Source organism: Schistocerca americana, chromosome 5, assembly GCF_021461395.2.
Source record: "Schistocerca americana isolate TAMUIC-IGC-003095 chromosome 5, iqSchAmer2.1, whole genome shotgun sequence".
NCBI lineage: Eukaryota > Metazoa > Arthropoda > Insecta > Orthoptera > Acrididae > Schistocerca > Schistocerca americana.
This window is the reverse complement of record NC_060123.1, coordinates 653,491,049-653,516,834: the sequence shown is the minus strand read 5'-3', so window position 1 is coordinate 653,516,834 and position 25,786 is coordinate 653,491,049. Positions and strand designations below refer to the sequence as shown.

Sequence of the window (25,786 nt, the reverse complement as noted above, 5' to 3'; positions counted from 1 at the left end):
GCACTAAGGACTCAAGTATCTACAGTGAAAGCTTGCGCTCTATGATTAAACACCAGAGCTGCTCGACTGCCTTTTAAGCAGATCTCTTCTGTGTAGGAGACCCTTTTCTGGGAATTTTGCCGCATCTGGCGGGCTAACCAGCGGTGTAATACAACTCCGGGTTAATGGTCGGGTGATAAATGGCGCCTTTGCGCCGTACGTAGTCTGCCTACTACATTGCGTCATAGCCAGGACCGCCTAATATGTGTACAGTAGGGCGTGTCGTCGAACATCTGTTACGTCAGGTAAAACTGCCGTCCTGTGGAAGCTGACACTACCTCTCTCGTATCCACAGAAATTTAACACTGTCTGCGTTTCTTTCTATGAACTGAAAGCTGTCGCCTAGATAGGGGTCATGCGAGTTCATGCCCAACTTTCAGCGACTGTTGCCTCAAAAAACGGAGGAAGTTACGCTATAATACTAGTATACTGAAAGACTGAATCATCTTAATCTCACGGAATTGGAAACCGTTAGCAGCAGTAGTTTTGCAAAGGTTTTTCTCCTTATCAAAGATATCCATAATCCGTCACACATGAAGAAACAGTACTGTACTACTTACAGACTTCAATCATACACACCTGAATCTATGTTTGTAGAATAACGTGAGCGTACTTTCTCACTAAAAAAGGAGGAGGTATGGCTGATGAATTGTATTATGCTGCGAGCTGTTATTTAACTCTTTTTGTCGTGGAACTCAGCTTGGTGTTAAGATCAGTATTATTCAGCTCCGCATTGAGGATAAGAGGCTCTTCGTTATTTACGAATTTGGCTGTTATAATGAAATCAACAGAGAAACGGATGCGTAACAAAAGATGACTTCGCCTATGATTACCGGTATCGGAAAATTTTGTTCCAAAAGAAACCACAGCGGACTTCCGTATCGTAACAAAACAGTAAAAGGGATTTCCTTCTACGGCTACGTGATTAGTCTGCAACTCACAGTTAAGTGTTCGGTAGAGGGTTCACAGAATCTTTTTCCGAATTTTTCGCGGCCCATTCTCGAATAGGATGTAGGAAAAATGAACGCCAAACTTTTTTCCTGCGAGCGTTGATTTCTCCTATTTTGTCATGATGCTCATTATTACTAAGCAGGCGAAAGTCAACAAAATATTTTGGCATTCGGGAGGAAAAGGCGGTGACTGTGATATACTGAAAAGATCTCGTCGCAACGTACAGCGTCTTTATTTCAATCGCTTCTCATATCGCGACACCCTCTTGACTAATTCGGGATAATACGGAGCGAGCTGCATTTCTTTGATTTTTATCCATGTCCTCCGTCAATCCTACCTGGTAAGGATCTCATACCGCGTAGGACTACTCCAGAAGATGACGGTGAAGCGTATTATAGGCAGTCTCTTTAACAGATTTCTTGCGGCTTTAAAGGGATCTGCCGATAAAACGCTGTCTTTGGTTCACTTTCCTCGCAACATCATACCGTGGCGGTTCCAATTTCATGTATCCATAATTGTAATCCGTAGGTGTTTAACTGAATCTACAGTCATCAAAATTATGACATGCGTAAGCGAAAGTTAACGAAGTGTTTTTGGTACTTACACAATGTCATCAAAAGTATCCGAACACCCCCAAAAACATGCGTTATTCGTATTAGGTGCATTGTGCTGCCACCTACTGCCACGTACTCCATATGAGGGGCTTCAGTAGTCATTAGACAACGTGAGAGAGCAGAAAGGGGCGCTCCGCAGAACTCGCGGACTTCGAACGTGGTCAGGTGATTGTGTGTCACTTGTGTCATGCGTCTGTATGCGAGATTTCCACACTCCCAAAACATCCCTAGATACACTGTTTCCGATGTGATAGTGAAGTGGAAATGTGAAGGGAAACGTACAGGACAAACGCCTACGGGCCAATCTCGTCTGTTCACTGACAGAGACCACCGACTGTTGAAGAGAGTCGTAATGTGTAATAGGCAGACATCTATCCGGACCATCACACAGGAATTACAAACTGCATCAGGATCCACTGTAAGTACTATGACAGTTAGGCGGGAGGCGAGAGAACATGGATTTCATGGTCGAGCGGCTGCTCATAAGGCACACATCACTCCGGTAAATGCCTCGCTTGGTGTAAGGAGCGTAAACATTGGACGACCGAACAGTGGAAAAACGTTGTGTTGAGTGACGAATCAAGGTACACTTTGTGGCGATCCGATGGCAGGCTGTGGGTACGGCGAATGCCCGGTGAGCGTCATCTGCCAGCGTGTGTAGCGCCAACAGTAAAATTCGGAGACAATGATGTTATGGTGTGGTCGTGGTTTCCATGGAGGGGCTTGCACCCCTTGTTATTTTGCGTGGCACTACCATAGCACAGGCCTACATTGATGTTTTAAGCAAATTGCTGCTTGCCACTGTTGAAGAGCAATTCGGGGATGGCGATAATATCTTTCACACGATCGCCTGTGGCGGAGTGGCTACACTATAATAATATCCCTGTAATGGATTGGCCTGCACACATTCCTAACCTGAATCCCATAGAACACCTTTGGGATGTTTTGGAACGCCGACTTCGTGCCAGGCTTCACCGACCGTCATCGATACCTCTCCTCAGTGCAGCACTCCTCAAAGAATGGGCTGCAGTTCCCCCAGGAAACCTTCCAGCACCTGATTGAATGTGTGCCTGCGACAGTGGAAGCTGTCATCAAGGCTCAGGGTGGGCCAACACCACATTGAATTCTAGCATAACCGATGGAGGGCGTCAAGAAATTGTAAGTCTTTTCAGTCAGGTGTCCGGATGCTTTTCACTACATAGTGTATGTGGAAAACCTCATACTTTTTATTGTGTGGGACGAATTACGAACATTCCGCACCAAACGGATGTAAAAAAAGTCACTTAACCCCGCAATCAGCCTTCTTATAAAAACCCCGCAGTCAGCCTTCTTATAAAAACCCCGCAATCAGCCTTCTTACACATTGCAGCTATATGCTCAGTCTAATTTAGATTTTCATATATTATTGCTCCTTTGGTGAAGGAGAGGATATTTATCCCATTTCCGGGTATAGATGTTAGGGATTCTCTATAGGCCGGCCGGGGTGGCCGAGCGGTTCTAGGCGCTGCTGTTCGGAGCTGCGCGACTGCTACGGTCGTAGGTTCGAATCCTGCCTCGGGCATGGATGTGTGTGATGTTCTTAGGTTGGTTAGGTTTAAGTAGTTCTAAGTTCTAAGGGACTGATGACCTCAGATGTTAAGTCCCATAGTGCTCGGAGTCATTTGATTCTCGATATTTCGGGCTAATGGGCGTAGAATGACCAACCAGTAGCATACTGGGTGAATGAGCGATGAGGGAGGAGACCTGCTACAAAGACGTCGTGGTCACTGTGACGTCGCCTACTTGTGCCTCCTCGGCCGCAGGTTCCTCTGTGCCTCACTGACCCTTACGACTGCTGCTGGTGGCGAAGTTTAGGAGTCACGCCACACATCTGCTTGCCTGCTGCTCGTGGCTGTTGTCCGGTTGCCCTCTGATCCTAGAGAAGCTACTCGCCACAGCTCATGTGCATCTGTCTCGTGACCGTCAAAGGCTCTAATCGCTTAACTGGTATTTGTTTGCTGTTTCGTTCAATTGCCATGCACTTTTTATTATTTTATGTACAGTGCCTCACTGTAAGCATTTTTTTCTATTCATTTGAATCTGAATGCAATCGTATATTTGATACTCTTCAGCTCCATCCTCCCCTCGTGCACAGAATGATGTGTCTATTGTCTTTATTCTTTAGAAATAAGATGGGACGCGGCTGTGTCCAGAAATAATGTGTAGGCCTACCTGTACCACCAACGGCCTTGCCACACTGGTAACACCGGTTCCCGTCAGATCACCAAAGTTAACCATTATCGGTCTTAGCTAGCACTGGATGCGTGGCCGTGCGGGTCTGCCGAGCGCTGTTGGCAAGCGTGATGCACTCAGCCCTTGTGAGGCCAACTGAGGGGCTACTTGGTTCAAATGGCTCTGAGCACTAGGGGACTTAACTTCGTAGGTCATCAGTCCCCTAGAACTTAGAACTACTTATACCTAACTAACCTAAGTACATAACATACATCCATGCCCGAGGCAGGATTCGAACCTACGACCGTAGCAGTCGCGCGGTTCCAGACTGTAACGCCTAGAACCGCTCGGCCACTCCGGCGGGCGAGGGGCAACGTGGTTGACAGACAGCGACTGCAGTCACGAAAACCGACAAAGGCCAGGAGAGTGGTACACTGACTACATGTCCATCCATATCCACATCCAGCGGCTGAGGTTGACACTGTTATTGGTCGGTACCGATGGGCCTTCCGAGACGTGTTCTGACGGAGTGTACTACATGTACCGATTCGCAGTAATACCTTACAGTGTACAATCAGCGAAACAGTAGCGTAATACCGAGAAATACTATGTAAACGAGCGAAAACCATTTCTGTGGAGAGCACAGTAAAGAGTGGACGTATGTGGTCCGTCTGTGAAGCATACCGAACACAAGGATACCCTTGTGTTAATTACTCTTCAGTACCGCCGATGGTTGGATCCTCAGCACGTAGCGAGGATAATGGTGCAGTATATGCAGCAAAGCGCAATGAATGGAAAATCAGAAAGTTTGCGTTGTTCAACGCAGCGGCAGCATACTCATTAAAAATTTCCAAGGACACCACTACCGCTGCTACAGTACACCGCACAGTTCTCGCATCGGGCATACATATCTACATCTACATCGATACTCTGCAAATCACATTTAAGTGCCTGGCAGAGGGTTCATCGAACCATCTTCACTGTTCTCTATTATCGTAGTCTCGTATAGCTTGCGGAAAGAACGAACACCTCTACCTTTCTGTACGAGCTCTGATTTTCCTTATTTTATCGTGGTGATCGTTTCTCCCTATGTAGGTCGGTGTCAACAGAATATTTTCGCATTCGAAGGAGAAAATTGGTGATTGGAATTTCGTGAGAAGATTCCGTCGCAACGAAAAACGCCTTTCTTTTAATGATGTCCAGCCCAAATCCTGTATCATTTCTGTGACACTCTCTCCCATATTTCGTGATAATACAAAACGTGCTGCACTTCTTTGAACTTTTTCGGTGTACTCCGTCAGTCCTATCTGGTAAGGATACCACACCGCGCAGCAGTATTCTAAAAGAGGATGAACAAGCGTAGTGTAGGCAGTCTCCTTAGTAGATCTGTTACAGTTTCTAAGTGTCGTACCAATAAAACGCAGTCTTTGGTTAGCCTACCCCACAACATTTTCTGTGTGTTCCTTCCAATTTAAGTTGTTCGTAATTGTAATACCTAGGTATTTAGTTGAATTTTTGGCTTTTAGATTAGACTGATTTATCGGGTAACCGAAGTTTAACGAGTTCCTTTTAGCACTCATGTGGATGACCTCACACTTTTCGTTATTTAGGGTCAATTGCCAATTTTCTTTCATTCAGATATTTTTTCTAAATTGTTTTCCAGTTTGTTTTGATATTCTGATCACTTTATTAGTTGGTAAACGACAGCGTCATCTGCAAACAACCGAAGACGGATGCTCAGATTGTCTCCCAAATCGTTTATATAGACAAGAAACAGCAAAGGGCCTATAACACTACCCTGGGGAACGCCAGAAATCACTTCTATTTTACTCAATGATTTTCCGTCAATTACTACGAACTGTGACCTCTCTGACAGGAAATCGCAAATCCAGTCACATAACTGAGACGATATTCCATAAGCACGCAGTTTCACTACGAGCCGCTTGTATGGTACAGTGTCAAAAGCATTCCGGAAATCCAGGAATATGGAATTGATCTGAACTCCTTTGTCAATAGCACTCAGCACTTCATGTGAATAAAGAGCTAGTTGTGTTGCACAGGAACGACGTTTTCTAAACCCATGTTGACTGGGTGTCAATAGACCGTTTCCTTCGAGGTAATTCATAATGTTCGAACACAATATGTGTTCTAAAACCGTGCTGCATTTCGACGTTAACGATATGTGCCTGTAATTTGGTGGATTAGTCCTACTACGTTTCTTGAATATTGGTGTGACCTGTGCAAATTCCCAATCTTTGGGTACGGATCTTTCGTCGAGCGAACGGTTGTATATAATTGTTAAGTATGGAGCTAATGCATCAGCATACTCCGAAAGGAACCTAACTGGTATACAGTCTGGACCAGAAGACTTGCTTTTATTAAGTGATTTGAGTTGCTTCACTACTCCGAGGATATTTACTTCTACGTTACTCATGTTGGCAGCTGTTCTCGATTCGAATTCTGTAATATTTACTTCGTCTTCTTTTGTGAAGGCATTTCGGAAGGCTGTGTTTAGTAACTCTGCTTTGGCAGCACTGTCTCCGATATTATCTCCATTGCTATCGCGCAGAGAAGGCATTGATTGTTTCTTGCCGCTAACATACTTCACATACGACCAGAATCTCTTTGGATTTTCTACCAGGTTCGAGACAACGTTTCATTGTGGAAACTGTTATAAGCATATCGCATTCAAGTCCGCGCTAAATTTCGAGCTTCTGTAAAAGATCGCAAATCTTGGGGATTCTGCATCTGTTTAAATTTGGCATGTTTGTTTCGCTGTTTTTGCAACAGTGTTCTAACACGTTTTGTGTACCAAGGAGGATCGGCTCCGTCATTTGTTAATTTATGTGGTATGAATCTCTCAACCCACCGTGAACCATGGACCTTGCCGTTGGTGGGGAGGCTTGCGTGCCTCAGCGATACAGATAGCCGTACCGAAGGTGCAACCACAACGGGGAGGGGGGTTATCTGTTGAGAGACCAGACAAACGCGTGGTTCCTGAAGAGGGGCAGCAGCCTTTTCAGTAGTTGCAGGGGCAACAGTCTGGATGATTGACTGACCTGGCCTTGTAACACTAACCAAAACGGCCTTGCTGTGCTGGTACTGCGAACGGCTGAAACCAAGGGGAAACTACAGCCGTAATTTTTCCCAAGGGCATGCAGCTGTACTGTATGGTTAAATGATGATGGCGTCCTCTTGGGTAAAATATTCCGGAGGTAAAATAGTCCCTCATTCGGATCTCCGGGCGGGGGCTACTCAAGAGGATGTCGTTAGCAGGAGAAAGAAAACTTCCGTTCTACGGATCGGAGCGTGGAATGTCAGATCCCTTAATCGGGCAGGTAGGTTAGAAAATTTAAAAAGGGAAGTGGATAGGCAAAAGTTAGATATAGTGGGAATTAGTGAAGTTCGGTGGAAGGAGGAACAAGACTTCTGGTCAGGTGACTACAGGGTTATAAACACAAAATCAAATAGGGGTAATGCAGGAGTAGGTTTAATAATGAATAGGAAAATAGGAACGCGGGTAAGCTACTACAAACAGCATAGTGAACGCATTATTGTGGCCAAGATAGATACAAAGCCCACGCCTACTACAGTAGTACAAGTTTATATGCCAACTAGCTCTGCAGATGACGAAGAAATTGAAGAAATGTATGATGAAATCAAAGAAATTATTCAGATAGTGAAGGGAGGCGAAAATTTAATAGTCATGGGTGACTGGAATTCGGTAGTAGGAAAGGGGAGAGAAGGAAACGTAGTAGGTGAATATGGATTGGGGCTAAGAAATGAAAGAGGAAGCCGTCTGGTAGAATTTTGCACAGAGTACAACTTAATCATAGCTAACACTTGCTTCAGGAATCATGAAAGAAGGTTGTATACATGGAAGAAGCCCGGAGATACTGACAGGTTTGAGATAGATTATACAATGGTAAGACAGAGATTTAGGAACCAGGTTTTAAATTGCAAGACATTTCCAGGGCAGATGTGACTCTGACTACAATCTATTGGTTATGAACTGTCGATTAAAACTGAAGAAACTGCAAAAAGGTGACAATTTAAGGAGATGGGACCTGGATAAACTGAAAGAACCAGAGGTTGTACAGAGTTTCAGGGAGAGCATAAGGGAACAATCGACAGTAATGGGAGAAAGAAATACAGTAGAAAAAGAATGGGTAGCTTTGAGGGCTGAAGTAGTCAAGGCAGCAGAGGATCAAGTAGGTAAAAAGATGAGGGCTAGTAGAACTCCATGGGTAACAGAAGAAATACTGAATTTAATTAATGAAAGCAGAAAATATAAAAATGCAGTAAATGAAGCAGGCAAAAAGGAATACAAACGTCTCAAAAAGGAAATCGGCAGGAAGTGCAAAACTGCTAAGCAGGGATGGCTAGAGGACAAATGTAAGGATGTAGAGGCTTATCTCACTAGGGGTAAGATAGATACAGCCTACAGGAAAATTAAAGAGACCTTTGGAGAAAAGAGAATCACTTGTATGAATATCAAGAGCTCAGATAGAAATCCAGTTCTAAGTAAAGAAGTGAAAGCAGAAAGGTGGAAGGAGTATATAGAGGGTCTATACAAGGGCGATGTACTTGAGGACAATAATCTGGAGATGGAAGAGGATGTAGATGAAGATGAAATGAGAGATATGATACTGCGTGAAGAGTTTGACAGAGCACTGAAAGACCTGACTCGAAACAAGGCCCTGGGAGTAGATAACATTCCATTAGAACTACTGACAGCCTTGGGAGAGCCAGTCCTGACAATACTATACCATCTGGTGAGCAAGATGTATGAGACAGGCGAAATAACCTCAGACTTCAAGAAGAATATAATAATTCCAATCCCAAAGAAAGCAGGTGTTGACAGATGTGAAAATTACCGAACTATCAGTTTAATAAGTCACAGCTGCAAAATACTAACGCGAATTCTTTACAGACGAATGGAAAAACTGGTAGAAGCCGACCTCGGGGAAGATCAGGTTGGATTCCGTAGAAATGTTGCAACACGTGAGGCAATACTGACCCTACGACTTACCTTAGAAGCTACATTAAGGAAAGGCAAACCTACGTTCTAGCATTTGTAGACTTAGAGAAAGCTTTTGACAATGTTGACTGGAATACTCTCTTTCAAATTCTGAAGGTGGCAGGGGTAAAATACAGGGAGAGAAAGGCTATTTACAATTTGTACAGAAACCAGATGGCAGTTGTAAGAGTCGAAGGACATGAAAAGGAAGCAGTGGTTGGGAAGGGAGTGACACAAGGTTGTGGCCTATCACCGATGTTATTCAATCTGTATATTGAGCAAGCAGTGAAGGAAACAAAAGAAAAATTCGGAGTAGGTATTAAAATCCATGGAGAAGAAATAAAAATGTTGAGATTCGCCGATGACATTGTAATTCTGTCAGAGACAGCAAAGGACTTGGAAGAGCAGTTGAACGGAATGGACAGTGTCTTGAAAGGAGGATATAAGATGAACATCAACAAAAGCAAAACGAGGATAATGGAATGTAGTCGAATTAAGTCGGGTGAAGAATGCTGAAGATTAGATGGGTAGATCACATAACTAATGAGGAGGTATTGAATAGGATTCGGGAGAAGGGAAGTTTGTGGCACAACTTGACTAGAAGAAGGTATCGGTTGGTAGGACATGTTCTGAGGCATCAAGGGATCACCAATTTAGTATTGGAGGGGAGCGTGGAGGGTAAAAATCGTAGAGGGAGACCAAGAGATGAATACACTAAGCAGATTCAAAAGGATTTAGGTTGCAGTAGGTACTGGGAGATGAAGAAGCTTGCACAGGATAGAGTAGCAGGGAGAGCTGCATCAAACCAGTCTCAGGATTGAAGACAACAACAACAACAACAAATCTCTCAATTGCTGCCGATGCTATTTCTTTGAAGTCAAGCCACATCTATTCTACACTTATGTTATTAATTTGGAATGAGTGGAGATTGTCTCTCAGGAAGGCGTCAAGTGAATTTTTATCTGCTTTTTTGAATGAGTATATATTTCCCTTATTTTTGTGTATTTGGGGATTACAATACTCGGTCTCGCTACGACAACCCTGTGTTCAGTAATCCCTGTATCGGTTTTGATGCTCTTTATTAACTCAGAGCTATTTGTTGCTAAGAGGTCACGTGTGTTTTCACAACCATTTACTATTCGCGTGGGCTCATGAACTAACTGCTTGAAATAATTTTCAGAGAATGCGTTTAGTACGATTTCAGATGATATTTTATGTGTACCTCCGGAATTAAACATGCATTGTCGCCAACATATCGAAGGTAAATTAAAGTCACCACCAGCTATTATCGTATGAGTCGGGTACGTGTTTGAAATCAAAATCAAGTTTTCTTTGAACCATTCAGCAACTGTATCATCTAAATTGGGAGGTCGGTGAAATGATCCTATTATTATTTTCTTCAGATTGCCAACCATGACCTCTGCCCATACTAACACACAGGATGTATCTACTTCAATTTCGTGGCAAGTTAAAGTACTTATAACTGCAACAAACACCTACAGTCACCATCAGTATCGATTCCAGCTACGATAGCAATCGAAATATCGTACACAAAATTCATTTGTTATCTCGTAGGACGTGTAAAATCATACCGTCAGACATTCAGGATAACCTCAGAAAATATGGCAAGGTCTTAGATCATTTTTGTTTATTTATTTATGCATTTATCTTACCTGATAAGGCTCTCTTCATTTAACCAGAGATCTTTATCGAATTATCATTACAATATGCTTAGTGCATCTGCTTGTCATTGTGATATGAATTATTATTACAATATGCGTATTGCATCTGCATGTCATGATAATGATAATAATAATAGTAATAATAATACTCGTGGAGGCTCGGGAAAAGAATAGGCCTCCGATATGTTCTGCCAGTCGTAAAAGGCGACGAAAAGAACAAACCACTAATAGGGCTAACCCCCCTTTTTGTGTGATTAGTTGGTTCAGGACAGAACTAATGAAGCCTCGGACAAGCGCTGTCATGGTCGGGGACGACGCTTGAACCCTATGCCCGTCATCAATGGTAACGACACTGCTAGCCACACGGAAAATGATTTAAATCCAAATAGAGGTGTTTTGCAGGATATGCTTCCTGCAACCACTCTAGAAGGAAAACAAAGACAGAGGATGAGATGGTCAGATGAAGTTAACCGACACCTCATGTTCTGTTATTACCAAGCAACAAACTTAGGAACCAGCACAACTGGATACAGATCACAAGTATACACAACATTTATTACCAGATACCCAGAATTAAAATTTTTAACAGAACAACGACTAGCTGATCAGATCAGTGTAATAATCAAAAATAACAGGATACCCCAGTCAGAATTAGAAAACATCAAACAACAAGTACAACAAATACTGGACAAAATAATGTGCAATCAGAAGAAGAAGAAAATACAGTAATGGACTCAAACATCCCAGAGCAAACAAACAAAGAACAACACGCATCAATTAAACAATCAGAGGAAAACGAAATCTTAAGACAGCCACCAGAACAAGCACAAATAGAACACGAAGTGACACACATGTTAGATATAGAAGAAAAATTTCAGCTGACATATATAGAATACAAAGACACAAATGCAGACATTAGACCATTCTTGCATAGACCACCAAATAACCCACAAGTCGAAACAACAATAACAACTATCAACACAATCATACACAACAAAATAAATGAAAATACAACTATGGAAGAGTTACAACTACTGGTTTATATAGGAGCACCCACTACACTAAATATACACACTAGGCAGAGATCAGAAACCAACGAACACGCAGAAGAAACCCACAGAACCAGCATGGCAACACAGGCTACAGACCAGAACAGAAAAACTGAGAAAAGACATCGGACGGCTAACACAATTTATAAGAAATGAAATGTCAGACAAGAAACGAAAAAGGTTAAGTAAAATCTCACAACAAGAAGCGATAGAGCAATTAGATGAAAAGAAGCAGAAATTACAAGCATTGGCCAAACGACTTAGAAGATACAAAAAAAGTGAAAATAGAAGGAAACAAAACCAAACATTCAACACAAACCAAAAGAAATTTTGACAGACAATAGATAACACACACATTGAAATAGAAAATCCACCAAACATAACAGATTTGGAACACTTCTGGAGCAACATATGGTCAAACCCAGTACAGCATAACAGGCATGCACAGTGGATACAAGCAGAAACAGACGCATACAACATGATACCACAGATGCCTGAAGTGATAATTTTGCAACATGAAGTCACCCAAGCAATTAATTCTACTCACAATTGGAAAGCCCCTGGAAAAGATAAAATAGCAAATTTCTGGCTAAAGAAGTACAGCTCAACACATTCACATTTAACTAAATTATTTAACAGTTACATTGCAGACCCATACACATTCCCTGATACACTTACACATGGAATAACTTATCTGAAACCTAAAGATCAAGCAGACACAGCAAACCCAGCTAAAAATCGCCCCATAACATGCGTACCAACAATATACAAGATATTAACTTCAGTCATTACGCAGAAATTAATGACACATTCAACACAGAAGAAAATTGTAAATGGAGAACAAAAAGGCTGTTGCAAAGGAGCACAAGGATGTAAAGAGCAACTGATAATAGATGCAGAGGTGACATATCAAGCTTAAACCAAACAAAGGTCGCTACACTACGCATACATTGATTACCAAAAAGCTTTTGATAGTGTACCTTACTCATGGTTACTACAAATAATGGAAATATACAAAGTAGATCCTAAATCGATACAGTTCCTAAACATAGTAATGAAAAATTGAAAAACCACACTTAATATCCAAACAAATTCAAATAATATCACATCACAGCCAATACAGATTAAGCGTGGAATATACCAAGGAGACTCATTAAGTCCTTTCTGGTTCTGCCTTGCTCTGAACCCACTATCTAACATGACAATATTACAAATTATGGATACAATATTACTGGGACATACCAACACAAAATCACACATTTGCTATACATGGATGATCTAAAACTACTGGCAGCAACAAATCAACAACTCAACCAATTACTAAAGGTAACAGAGGTATTCAGCAGTGATATAAATATGGCTTTTGGAACAGACAAATGTATGAAAAAAGCATAGTCAAGGGAAAACACAGTAAACGAGAAGATTACATATTGGATAACCACAGCGACTGCATAGAAGCGATGGAAAAAACAGGTGCCTATAAATATCTAGGATACAGACAAAAAATAGGAATAGATAATACAAATATGAAAGAAGAACTAAAAGAAAAATATAGACAAATACTAACAAAAATACTGAAAACAGAATTGACAGCAAGAAAAGAAGACAAAAGCTATAAATACTTATGCTATACCAATATTGACCTACTCATTTGGAGTACTGAAATGGAGTAACACAGACCTAGAAGCACTCAATACACTTACACGATCACAATGCCACAAATATAGAATACATCACATACATTCAGCAACATAAAGATTCACATTAAGCAGAAAGGAAGGAGGAAGGGGATTTATCGACATAAAAAAACCTACATTATGGACAGGCAGAAATTTAAGAAAATTCTTTCTAGAACGAGCAGAAACTAGCAAAATACACAAAGCAATCACTCATATAAATACATCGGCTACACCACTGCAATTTCACAACCACTTCTGCAACCCTTTAGATCACATAACATCAACAGATACGAAGAAAGTAAATTGGGAAAAGAAAAAACTACATGGCAAGCACCCGTATCATCTAACACAGCCACACATCGATCAAGAGGCATCCAACACATGGCTAAGAAAAGGCAATATATACAGTGAGACGGAAGGATTCATGATTGCAATACAGGATCAAACAATAAACACCAGATATTACAGCAAGCAGTTTATTAAAGATCCCAATACCACAACAGATAAATGCAGACTTTGCAAACAACAAATAGAAACAGTAGATCACATCACAAGCGGATGTACAATACTAGCAAATACAGAATACCCCAGAAGACATGACAATGTAGCAAAAATAATACATCAGCAACTTGCCATACAACATAAACTAATAAAACAACACATTCCCACACACAAGAATGCACCACAAGATGTACTGGAGAATTATGAATACAAATTATACTGGAACAGAACCATTATAACAGATAAAACAACACCACATAACAAACCTGACATTATACTCACCAATATAAAGAAGAAATTAACACAACTAATCGAAATATCCATACCCAATACAACAATTATACAGAAGAAAACAGGAGAAAAAATTGAAAAATACATCCAACTGGCTGAGGAAGTCAAGGACATGTGGCATCAGGATAAAGTTGACATTATACCAATTATACTGTCAACTTCTGAAGTCATACCTCACAGTATCCACCAGTACATCAACGCAATACAGCTACATCCAAACTTATATATACAACTACAGAAATCCGTAATTATTAATACATGTTCAATTACGCGAAAGTTCCTAAATGCAATGTAACATATACCGTACAGTAAAAAGGAAGTCACGCTTGATCCAGGTCCGCGTCACTTTCCATTTTTGACCAGACATAACGTCTGAGAAAAGAAAGAATAATAATAATAATAATAATAATGATATAGTAATAAATATGTGGTACTTCAGAAATTTCACTCTTATTTACATTAAGTTAAGAATTTCCTCAATGCATTCTTCTCGAATGTGAGTAATGACGTCTAATAGAAACGCATAGCAGCAATGCAGAAGAATTTCCATAAAATTTTGCTTGAAAGGCAGAATAAAGTGCAGCACCGGATCCGAAATGTTTACTGTGGCTTTGGCGAATCTACTGTGAGTAAGACAAGAGTTTACGAGTGGTATAAACGTTTCAAAGAGCGTCGAAAAGACGTTGAAGACGACGACCGCCCTGGGCGCCCTAGCACATCAGTTACTGGCGGCAGTGTGAAAGAAGTAAAGAAGATTGTTCTGGAAAATTGCCGAATCACCATCAGAGAGGCTGCTGTGCTGTCAGAAAGTCCTTTGGCTCATGCTAGGCAATCTTTTCGGATATTTTGGGCTTGAAACGTGTAGCAGCAATGTTTGTTCCGAAATTTTGAATTTCGAGCAAAAACTACACGTAAACATAGCTCAGGAATTGCTGAGTGAAGCCGACAACGACTCCGAACTTCTAAAGAAGGCTATAACAGGCTACGAAACATGGATGTACGGGTGTGACGTTGAAACCAACGCCAAACCGTCCCAATGTAAACTGCCTGAAGAGCCAAAGCGGAAAAAAATTCGACAAGTTCGATCACACTGTTTCCTTCGCCTAAAGGAGATACTGCATCATGAGTTCGTATCTTATAGTCGTACAGTCAATAGGGAATAATAGCTGTAAGTTATGCGTCGTTCACGTGAAGCAGTTCGAAGAAAACGACCAAAATTGTGGCAGAACCACTCGTGGAAACTGCTACACGATAATGCTCCCGCTCACCATCTCAATGCTTGTTCGTGATTTTTGGGAAAAAACAAAACCGCGATGTTGCCTCAGCCACTCTATTCACCAGACGTGGCTTCCTGCTGCTTTCTTCTATTCGCGAGGCTGAAGAGAATCATGAAAGGTGTCGTTTTCCCACTTCTGATGAGATAAAAACAGAATCTATGAAGAAGCTGAACACCCCAACCAAAAGTGAATTTCCAGAAGTGCTTCCAAGATTATATAAAGTGCTGTACAAGTGTATTATATCTGAGGGGAATTACTCTGAAGGGGACAAAGTTGATGTTGGTGCATAAATAAAGATTCTTTACGGAAAACAGAACATCTTGTTACTTTTCTATCATATCTCATATAGCCAAGATGCTGGACATATCCGATCTTGTATTGCGGTTATATAACGTTGACAGCGGTTTGATATGAGAAGAAAGGTGCTGAGGACATCAGTTTCAAAGGATGCGGTTAAGAAGACAACGAAAATCCCGCCTCTTATCCGGCTGCATTCACTCTAACTGAGCATTAGCTGTGTCTGACTTAATAAAACACCCGAATGTCACCGTCATATCTTACACAAGCTAGAGTACTCAGGAATGCTGTGTTGCACTGTATCACAGTAATGAAGATTTGGCAGAAGTAAAGACTGGACTGGTTTTTGTTTTGTTTATTTTAGGTGAGAAATTTGTCCCCGAATTTTTTGATAGAATACATGCAAGAGAGAATTTTCCTCCGTGACTGACAGTTTATTCTTCCCAGTGTAGATGCTAATTCTAGAAAAAATAGGAAATAAAAGAAACTTATTGCACTGTATACAGATTCAGTTTTCTTCCAATACCAAAGGCATCAGTGACAAAATTTTCAGGTGAAAAGTTTTTACTTTGTCTGTTAGTTTCTCTTAAAATTCTTCCTTTTCCAGGCAAGCGGAGAAACATTCCTTAACACGCCATCGATGGGAAAACTGTACCATCGTTCAGATTATGTGGGAAGAGATTATGAAATATATTTTTATGAGAAAGATGCATGAGAAAAGTTATTGCTTATTTCGTAACATTTATACACAAATAAGCACCCTCAAATAGAGGACTAATTTCACCTGGACAGTAATGGTATCACTCCTTGACAAAGTCATCGACTCTTTGTCAAAAGTTATCATCAGGAAGTTTTTTAATTCGAAAACAGGTTTGCGCAGGTTGTGCCTCTCGTAGCGAAGCATGCCAGACGTGGTATCCATCGTGGTGTCTGCACGCTCTAGAACAACGACCTGCTACATCTCAAGGAACGTCACGCACTCCGCATCGTGAGTTGCGACTACAGCGCTCTCCAGCGGCAGTTGTCGACTGTATCTGGCCCGCTATCACACAGTTTGTTCACGCTCATAACAAAGTTGCGTTAAATCCGTTAGCTACCGTCGAAGAAGAGCGGAAAAAAATCGCGAAGATTCTGGGTTCAACGATGGCTTGAATTTGCTGATAAAGGAACGCTACATATTCTGCGTAACGATTTGAGGCATATACTAGAAGAGGCTATTCATTAACTCAGTTGAATCTCCGTCTAGTTTTTGGTTTTAAATTGAATATAGCGTCTTATGTCAGTTTGTGCGTACATAATATGTATTTTCTCGATGTCGTATTGCCTACTGTCTCTCCGAAGTAACTTACTTCGTAACAAAAGTAATGAGACTCACAGCACTGACAGTGATCTGAGAACACTTTGTTGTCCTACTTGCGAAGACCGTTGTATTCATCCCTTCCAGATCCTCAGTCCGAGCGTCACCTCCGTAAAGCCATCAACTGATTTTTGAGAGCGCCGTTAGTGAAGTTGTGTGTTGGAAAATGGAAATAGGAATTTAGAGCAACTTTATGCAAGCAAGTTTTGTGTTAAACTTGGGAAATGTGTGAGTTTGATCTCTGAAAAGTTGAAACATGCCAATGGGGAACATTGCTTATCAAGAGCATAAATTTTTCACTGGCACAAATCATTTTTGGAAGGGTGAGAACACGTGAAAGATGAACCTTGTGCAGGGAGACTTTCATCTTCAAAAACCGACGAAACCATCTAGCATGTGCAGGCTCTTGTGAGATCAGAGCGACTATAACAATACGGATGAAGTGTGACCTGTTAAACACTTTACATCAGATTTAGACCGCATATTTGTGCCAAAATGGTGCCCAAAAACCTCACAACTGAGCTGAAGGACAATCTAAGAAACATGTGCCTTGATCCTCTTGAGAGGACTGCCAATGATCGCCAATGGTTCAGTCGTGTGATCACAGGTAATGAAATCTGGATTCTTGAGTACGATCCTGAGGGAAAGCGGGGAAGTGAGGAGTGGCACACTGAGCCATCTCCTTGACCGAAAAAAGCTCGAATGAGCATATCAAAGATCAAACCTACACTCCTGGAAATTGAAATAAGAACACCGTGAATTCATTGTCCCAGGAAGGGGAAACTTTATTGACACATTCCTAGGGTCAGATACATCACATGATCGCACTGACAGAACCACAGGCACATAGACACAGGCAACAGAGCATGCACAATGTCGGCACTAGTACAGTGCATATCCACCTTTCGCAGCAATGCAGGCTGCTATTCTCCCATGGAGACGATCGTAGAGATGCTGGATGTAGTCCTGTGGAATGGCTTGCCATGCCATTTCCACCTGGCGCCTCAGTTGGACCAGCGTTCGTGCTGGACGTGCAGACCGCGTGAGACGACACTTCATCCAGTCCCAAACATGCTCAATGGGGGACAGATCCGGAGATCTTGCTGGCCAGGGTAGTTGACTTACACCTTCTAGAGCACGTTGGGTGGCACGGAATACATGCGGACGTGCATTGTCCTGTTGGAACAGCAAGTTCCCTTGCCGGTCTAGGAATGGTAGAACGATGGGTTCGATGACGGTTTGGATGTACCGTGCACTATTCAGTGCCCCCTCGACGATCACCAGTGGTGTACGGCCAGTGTAGGAGATCGCTCCCCACACCATGATGCCGAGTGTTGGCCCTGTGTGCCTCGGTCGTATGCAGTCCTGATTGTGGCGCTCACCTGCACGGCGCCAAACACGCATACGACCATCATTGGCACCAAGGCAGAAGCGACTCTCATCGCTGAAGACGACACGTCTCCATTCGTCCCTCCATTCACGCCTGTCGTGACACCACTGGAGGTGGGCTGCACGATGTTGGGGCGTGAGCAGAAGACGGCCTAACGGTGTGCGGGACCGTAGCCCAGCTTCATGGAGACGGTTGCGAATGGTCCTCGCCGATACCCCAGGAGCAACAGTGTCCCTAATTTGCTGGGAAGTGGCGGTGCCGTCCCCTACGGCACTGCGTAGGATCCTACGGTCTTGGCGTGCATCCGTGTGTCGCTGCGGTCCGGTCCCAGGTCGACGGGCACGTGCACCTTCCGCCGACCACTGGCGACAACATCGATGTACTGTGGAGACCTCACGCCCCGCGTGTTGAGCAATTCGGCGGTACGTCCACCCGGCCTCCCGCATGCCCACTATACGCCCTCGCTCAAAGTCCGTCAACTGCACATACGGTTCACATCCACGCTGTCGCGGCATGCTACCAGTGTTAAAGACTGCGATGGAGCTCCGTATGCCACGGCAAACTGACTGACACTGACGGCGGCGGTGCACAAATGCTGCGCAGCTAGCGCCATTCGACGGCCAAAACCGCGGTTCCTGGTGTGTCCGCTGTGCCGTGCGTGTGATCATTGCTTGTACAGCCCTCTCGCAGTGTCCGGAGCAAGTATGGTGGGTCTGACACACCGGTGTCAATGTGTTCTTTTTTCCATTTCCAGGAGTGTATGTTCATTTGCTTCTTTGACATTAGAGGTATAGTGCATAGGGAATTTATTCCTCCAGGACAAACTGTCAACCAAGTGTTTCACAAAGATGTCCTTGAAAGGTTCAGGAATAGGGTGAATCGAGTGAGACCAGACATTGCAGATAAGTGGATGCTGCATCGTGACGATTGCCCACGTCACACGGCCACTTGCATCACGGCATTTTTGGCCCGGAAAGGCATTCCTGTTGCTCCAGCGCACATATTGACTTGTTCTATTTCTTTCGACCTATTTATTTTACTGCAATTAAAAAAAAGTCTTAAAATGGCGTCACTTTCGGACTCTGGAGAGTATTCAAAAGAACATAACCGGCATGTTAAAGTCCCTAGCGGTTGAAGCTACCAAGTCTGGGAACAACGACTCCGCCGGTGTAAAGCTGCTAGGGGGAAGTACTGTGAAGGAGCAATAATTCTGTTTGAAAAAAAAATGAAAACTTTGGTAGATAAAAAATCAGTCTCATTACTTTTTTCACACACCTACTAGAATTCCAGTTCGAGATTCGTTAAGCAGCTTCATTCGAATGCATGAGGAGATTTTTTCCAGAACTACTCTCCATCATTGTAAAAGATATTTAACGGCAGATTAGGCAGTCCACAAAACCAACAGATAGCTACACATCTTGTACACAAATTGCCATAATAGCAAAAACTTCCAGCATGCAATTTGTGATTTCTTTCTGTAAATTATTGGCAGTCAGGTTAAGATTTCTAGTCACTGGAGAAACATTCCAGTCATTGAACTATACAACAAGAACTACAGCTAATAAATTCTTTGCTATAAATAACATCTAGTAGTACAGATGTACTTCTGTTAACTTAATAAGAAAGTATCAGAATATTTTACATAACAAAAGGTGAAAAAATTAGAAGTAGACACAGACCTTCTTCCTTTCACATCAAAGTTCGCTATAGTATCAATTACACTTGGTAGCAACATAACAACAGGTTCTAAGTAACAGGACATACAATTTTTCCAATTATCTAAAGGCTGTAACTATAGGTGTCATTGTTTGATATGTGACTATAAGAAACTGTACCAAAAACCGACGCACTCTTGAGGAATCAATAAAGCACTGTAGCACTGAAATGGCATACTTTCATGCTATGCAAGTTATAATAAAAAAAGCATCAAATCGACGCGTTTTCAAGAGATTCTCAATGTGCAAGTGCTTTTAAGGAGCTTACATTAGTAGTACGTATGTTATAGTAACAAGCAAATACGCCGTTTAACTCCATACAGTACGGCGTCTCCTTGAGGCAAAAACCTGACTCGACACGCTTCGCAGAGCAGTGGAACGTGAAATCTCGGGACGTGACGTCACAAAAACTGTCAAGCACTACGTCCACGTCCCGTGTTGTAAGGGCGGGTTTGTGCAGGCAGAAGGACGACAGGTAGTGGTCGGTGTGGTCGGCCGCGTACTGCTAATACGCACCACGCGTGGACGCGCGGCAGACCGCGCGGAGTCGGAAATTGGGGCCACAGCGGGTGGCGGCCAGGAAATGGAGTGCGCCGCGCCGGCGTCCGCTGCAGCCGCGGGGCGACCTCAGGGCCGCCAGCCTCTGATTGTCGGGCGGCCGCTGTTGTCTCTGTGCACTGCTGCAGCGACAGCGGCGGACTGGGTGGCTACACCGACCACGTTCAGGGGGACCCGGTCGTGAGGGAATTTCCTATGGCTGACCATACTACCGTGGGTACACTTTTCTCAAAAGCTGCTGCTCCAAAGCAAACCAAATTTCAAATATGCGTAAGTTATGTTTTGTTCAAAGTGTATTACTTATGACAGTAGTTCTGTTATCACAGTAGAAATTTTTAAAAAAAGTATGTGACCTAAAAAATTTGCATAAAAACTATATCTAAAGCAAACTATATCCAAAGCTTTTTCAAATCTTTTGACTGCCATAATTCTAGTATATATTAATGTAAGTGATGTAATTAACCTCAGTACCAAGATTCATTGGCATAGATGTATTAGATTCGGAGAAAATTGTACCTAAAGCTAAAAATTTCATACTTTTGGGGTAATGCATATGAAGTTTTTCATATAAACTTTTCAACCTAGGAGTAAGGAATGATCGGCTGCGAAATGGAAACCACAGAGAAAATCTAATCTGTTTTATTTTCAACAGACGCCTAGCTCTGTACATAGTACCCTTGCTCCGATACGACACTAGAAACGTGTTTGAGAGTAACAGGGTTCAAAATCCCATCCAGACTTCTCGGTTTGGTTTCCCTGAATTTCGTTAAAAAACACATAGTTCATTTTATGTCTCATGAGGTTTGGACAAACCTTGGAGATTACGAAAAGGGTGCAGTGGTCCTTTTTCTCAGGACCTTATTGTTAACGATTTTCTCGGGTTTAAAACAAACGGTGCTTTCAGATATTATTCAAAGTTCGCAAGCCATTCTCAACGGATTCTACTTGTTTTCAGGTTTTCATTTATGTCCTGCTTCTCATTAACTATGCCTTTCTCTATATTGTCATACAGCTTAAGAAAGTCTTTGTTAAATGAGAAGCAAAAAACATGTGAATATTCTACACTACTAAGTTATTTAGTTAACCGTTTTTCTGGTAACAAGGCCATCATTTCAGAGTATCGTCATTTATGGCAGCGCAATTTTAACATAATTGAAAATATTCAAGACAGACAGTAAATAAATGTTTGGGAAGACATCGGAAAACATTCAGACTCTGTTATTTCAATTTTTTGCCACTTTCTGCGAAGCAAGCGTTGTCACTGTCATCAAACTGATCTGGCAAGAGTTTTAGTGAGTCTTCTGCTAACGCTTTTCTAGTTTGGTTAATAGGTACTAAATGTTCTGCTTTACAAACAGGGATTATTCACGTTTGGTATTCCACATTTATTACAAAATCGCTTTACTGTCCTGTAGATTATGCTGTGTTATTAGACACTTGTTCTTGGTCAGTTGTTAGATGCAGATTTTAACACCTTGCCTGCAAGATGATAGGATATGATTGTATTCACGGGGGACTAACTTCCATGGTACCAGAGAGAGCTGTTGACTGAGACAAAGTTTTGAATAGATGCAAGAAAATAAATCAGGCCGTCGTATGCATGTGGTAAAATGAGGTGAAGAGGTTGGCACGAGAGATGAATTCGTGACGACTGCATCAAACCAGTCAGTGACTGACTTACGTGGAGTGCCTTCAGTCGGCTAAGGATAGTTATTGCAAGATTCAGAAAACGAGTCGTCTTGTCGGTCTGTGAAGACGTGTGTGTATGTATCTAATGACATATGGAAGCACATCTTACTGCTTCGAAATCCATGAAAGTGTATCAATATGGCTAAAGACTGTACAGTCACAATTACTGGGAACTCTAATGATGCTATTTATTTTGGTGCTTTTGTACTGTGAAAATGAAGTATATGATTTTCTACTTGAAGTGTTTACCTCCGCTTCAACACGTGTACAACGGTGAAAGCGCTAGAAATTCGTATTGAAAGTATCACAAGATAAACGCACCAATGGGCGAAAGGAGACTGGGTGAATGAAAGAAGCACAGACAGGTAAGACTATAATCCCGCTCTAGACAGACGCAAGCTCGTCCTTGGGAACCTGCTTGCGACATCGGGGCCTTATAAAAGCCGCAAGAACTGGCGCCAGTTCCGCGGTTTTTTAACGACCTGAGCTGAGCTGCAGCGCTCTCCTTGCAAGCTGCTGAAGGTTGCTCGCTCTGACCTTCCATTGACTGTTTCCCGTGCCAGTTGCAAACGCTGCCTTCATTAAGGTGCGAGACTGCACTCGTTCAGAAACAGTCACAGATGTCGGAGCTGATAATTTTAAAGGGATTCCTAGCGCTTCTCGACCGCAGCGAAAGCATTCATGTTTTTACTCTTCGCGGCATTATACCCGCCGCTAAGCGAACAGCACTGCTCCTCGTTACTAATTCGAACCTGAAAGGTGCGACCCGTGTCCCACAGGTGTTCGTGGGCCATGCTCAACTATTGGCTTAATATATTCACCTGAGTCAATTACGTGTATATTTTGAGTGCTACCTGTACAGTGACTTCTGCTTTAAAAGTCCTTGACAGAATTTAATACACGACGGACAGAATCAGACCGCTGTTTACAGGAGATGTATCAGCGTTATTAACAACAATAGAAGGGGCCATGTATCTAAAAGAAAAGAGAAATTCATGCTGATTCTATCGACTTAGGAAAAACAACGGAACAAGATCTTACAAATATTAAGAGAAAAGGGAATAAATGATAAAGAAAAGAATCTGCTTGAGCACGTATACAAGAACAAGATGATCAGGGTACATATTTGTGAAGAGACAATAACTGAAAGCCTGATGCACGGGAGGGTCAGATAAGGCCACCCGGTGAATAACGTGTTGGTCCGTCTTTGAGAAGCAATACAACAACAACTGTACGATGCATGTATTCGACAAGTCCTTGGTAAGTTTCCGGAGGCATGTGGAACAAGAATTCCACGCGCAGGTCATGCAGTTCCCGTAAATTACTGGCCTGTGGATTTTGGTCGCGGAACTGCCTTCCAATAACGCCCAGAAGTCTTCCATCGGCTTCATATTAAGCGAATTTGCTGGCCAAGACATCAGAGTCAGTTCACTATCATGTTTCTCAAACCACTGAAGCACGATTCTGCCATTGAGACACGGACAGTTGCCCTGCTGGAAGATGCCATGGCCATCAGAGAAGACATCAAGCATGAAGGGGTGTAGGTGGTCCGCCATAACGTTGACGTGGTCCGCAGGTTCGTGACGCTCTCAATTAATACAACAGGTCTTATGAATGTGTCTATAGCATAATACTGCTCCCACGGTCCTTTGCCAGTGGTGCAAATGGTTCAAGTGGCTCTGAGCACTATGGGACTTAACATCTTAGGTCATCAGTCCCCGAGAACTTAGAACTACTTAAACCTAACTAACCTAAGGACATCACACACATCCATGCCCGAAGCAGGATTCGAACCTGCGACCGTAGCAGTCGCGCGGTTCCGGACTGAGCGCCTAGAACCGCGAGACCACCGCGGCCGGCTCCTTTGCCAGTGGCGTGTTGCATGTTTCGAACAGCTTTGATGGCGTTTGCCATCATGACCCTCGACGTGGTGTAGCAAAAAACTAGATTTATCCGACCACACGACACATTTTCACTGACCCACGGTCCAGTCCCCAAGATCTGGTGCCCACTGCAGTCGTAACTGATGATAACGTTGGCTCAGCGTGGGAACACTTAGGGAACGACTGCTATGGATCTCCATTTAAACAAGTGCGCTGAGAGGTGTGCTCCGAAACGCTTGTGCTTGCACCAGTGTTGTAACCAGCCTCACCGTTCTCGAGATGCTCAGTCCCAGACGCCGGGCGAGTACAATTTACTCTTTATCACAGACGCTTATGTCAGTGGACGCTCTCATTTTCAATCCGTACCGTCGTTACAATCATGCCCATTCGTCTCTGCTGCGCTTATATATTTTCCTTACTGAGCCACGCATTCAGTCTTGTGGTCGACAACGGTCATTATGATTTGTCTCATCAGGTACAGTGACCACATGCTCTGGCTACCGACCTTTGGCTAAACTTGTCATATTTTAATAAGATCTCTGCTTCAGCTCAATTCCCCAGCGCCAAACACCTTAGTCTAGAATATTGTTTTCAGATAATTCATATTTATACTGTTTTTCTAGTTTCTATTTCAGGATCTGATAGGATACGTGTACGTAGGCTTTCCCACTAATGGGACTTTAAAAGTTTTCACGTACGGACGTGAAATAGAGGAGAGGGAACAGGTCCTAAAGACCACCAGGCGAACCTCACCTCAGCGGGCAGATGGATTACGATCTGCGCCGTCACATGCTTCTAGGTGCGCAGTCCGGAACCGCGGGACTGCTACGGTCGCAGGTTCGAATCCTGCCTCGGGCATGGATGTGTGTGATGTCCTTACGTTAGTTAGGTTTAAGTAGTTCTAAGTTCTAGGGGACTTATGACCTAAGATGTTAAGCCCCATAGTGCTCAGAGCCATTTGAACCCAAAATCGAGAACAACATCACAATCGAGTGTGGTAAACGGATTCAGGAGGATACTTGGTCATAGCTATATGAGCTGTCAACGGTCAAGTCATTAGAGACGAAGCACTAGTTCACTGATACAAATAAGCGAAAATAAATCACACACTAACTAAAAAACTCCATTCCAGCGCTCCCCTAAAGTTAATTGAGGAACCCGTGAAGTACCCATGAACTTCTCTGAACAGAAAAGGAGATATGCACGGCGTGTGCTTCAGAAGTCGAGTACCTCCACCACCTGTGACTTTTCGCGAGTGAATGATGAAATGAACGAAACCGTTATCTGAACAGGAGCTACACAGAGTCTACGAAAGCTGCAGGCACACTGTCTGCTACTGGCACCTTATTCCTCTACCAAAGAAGAATTTAATGTTGCAGTGATCATAAATTTGCGTCATCACTGGTTAGGTACAATTTACGTTTCAAGCAAGTCGTCGACTATACTCACTATATATGTACATGACTAAAGACAGATTCACATACAGTAGGTTTCATATTTTTTGTACGGGACATATCGTCCCAGAATTATGTTAAAATGGTTTCCGTCCTCCAGTTCTGACCAAGGTGTTCTGGAAGTTTCCC

The 25,786-nt window shown here is 42.7% G+C and overlaps 1 protein-coding gene across 1 annotated transcript in view; it reads left to right on the top strand.

Moving 5' to 3' along the window:
• Window positions 1-25,786, top strand: part of LOC124615806 (junctophilin-1) — an 873,471-nt gene that overhangs the window by 517,155 nt on the left and 330,530 nt on the right. The window lies entirely within an intron of this gene.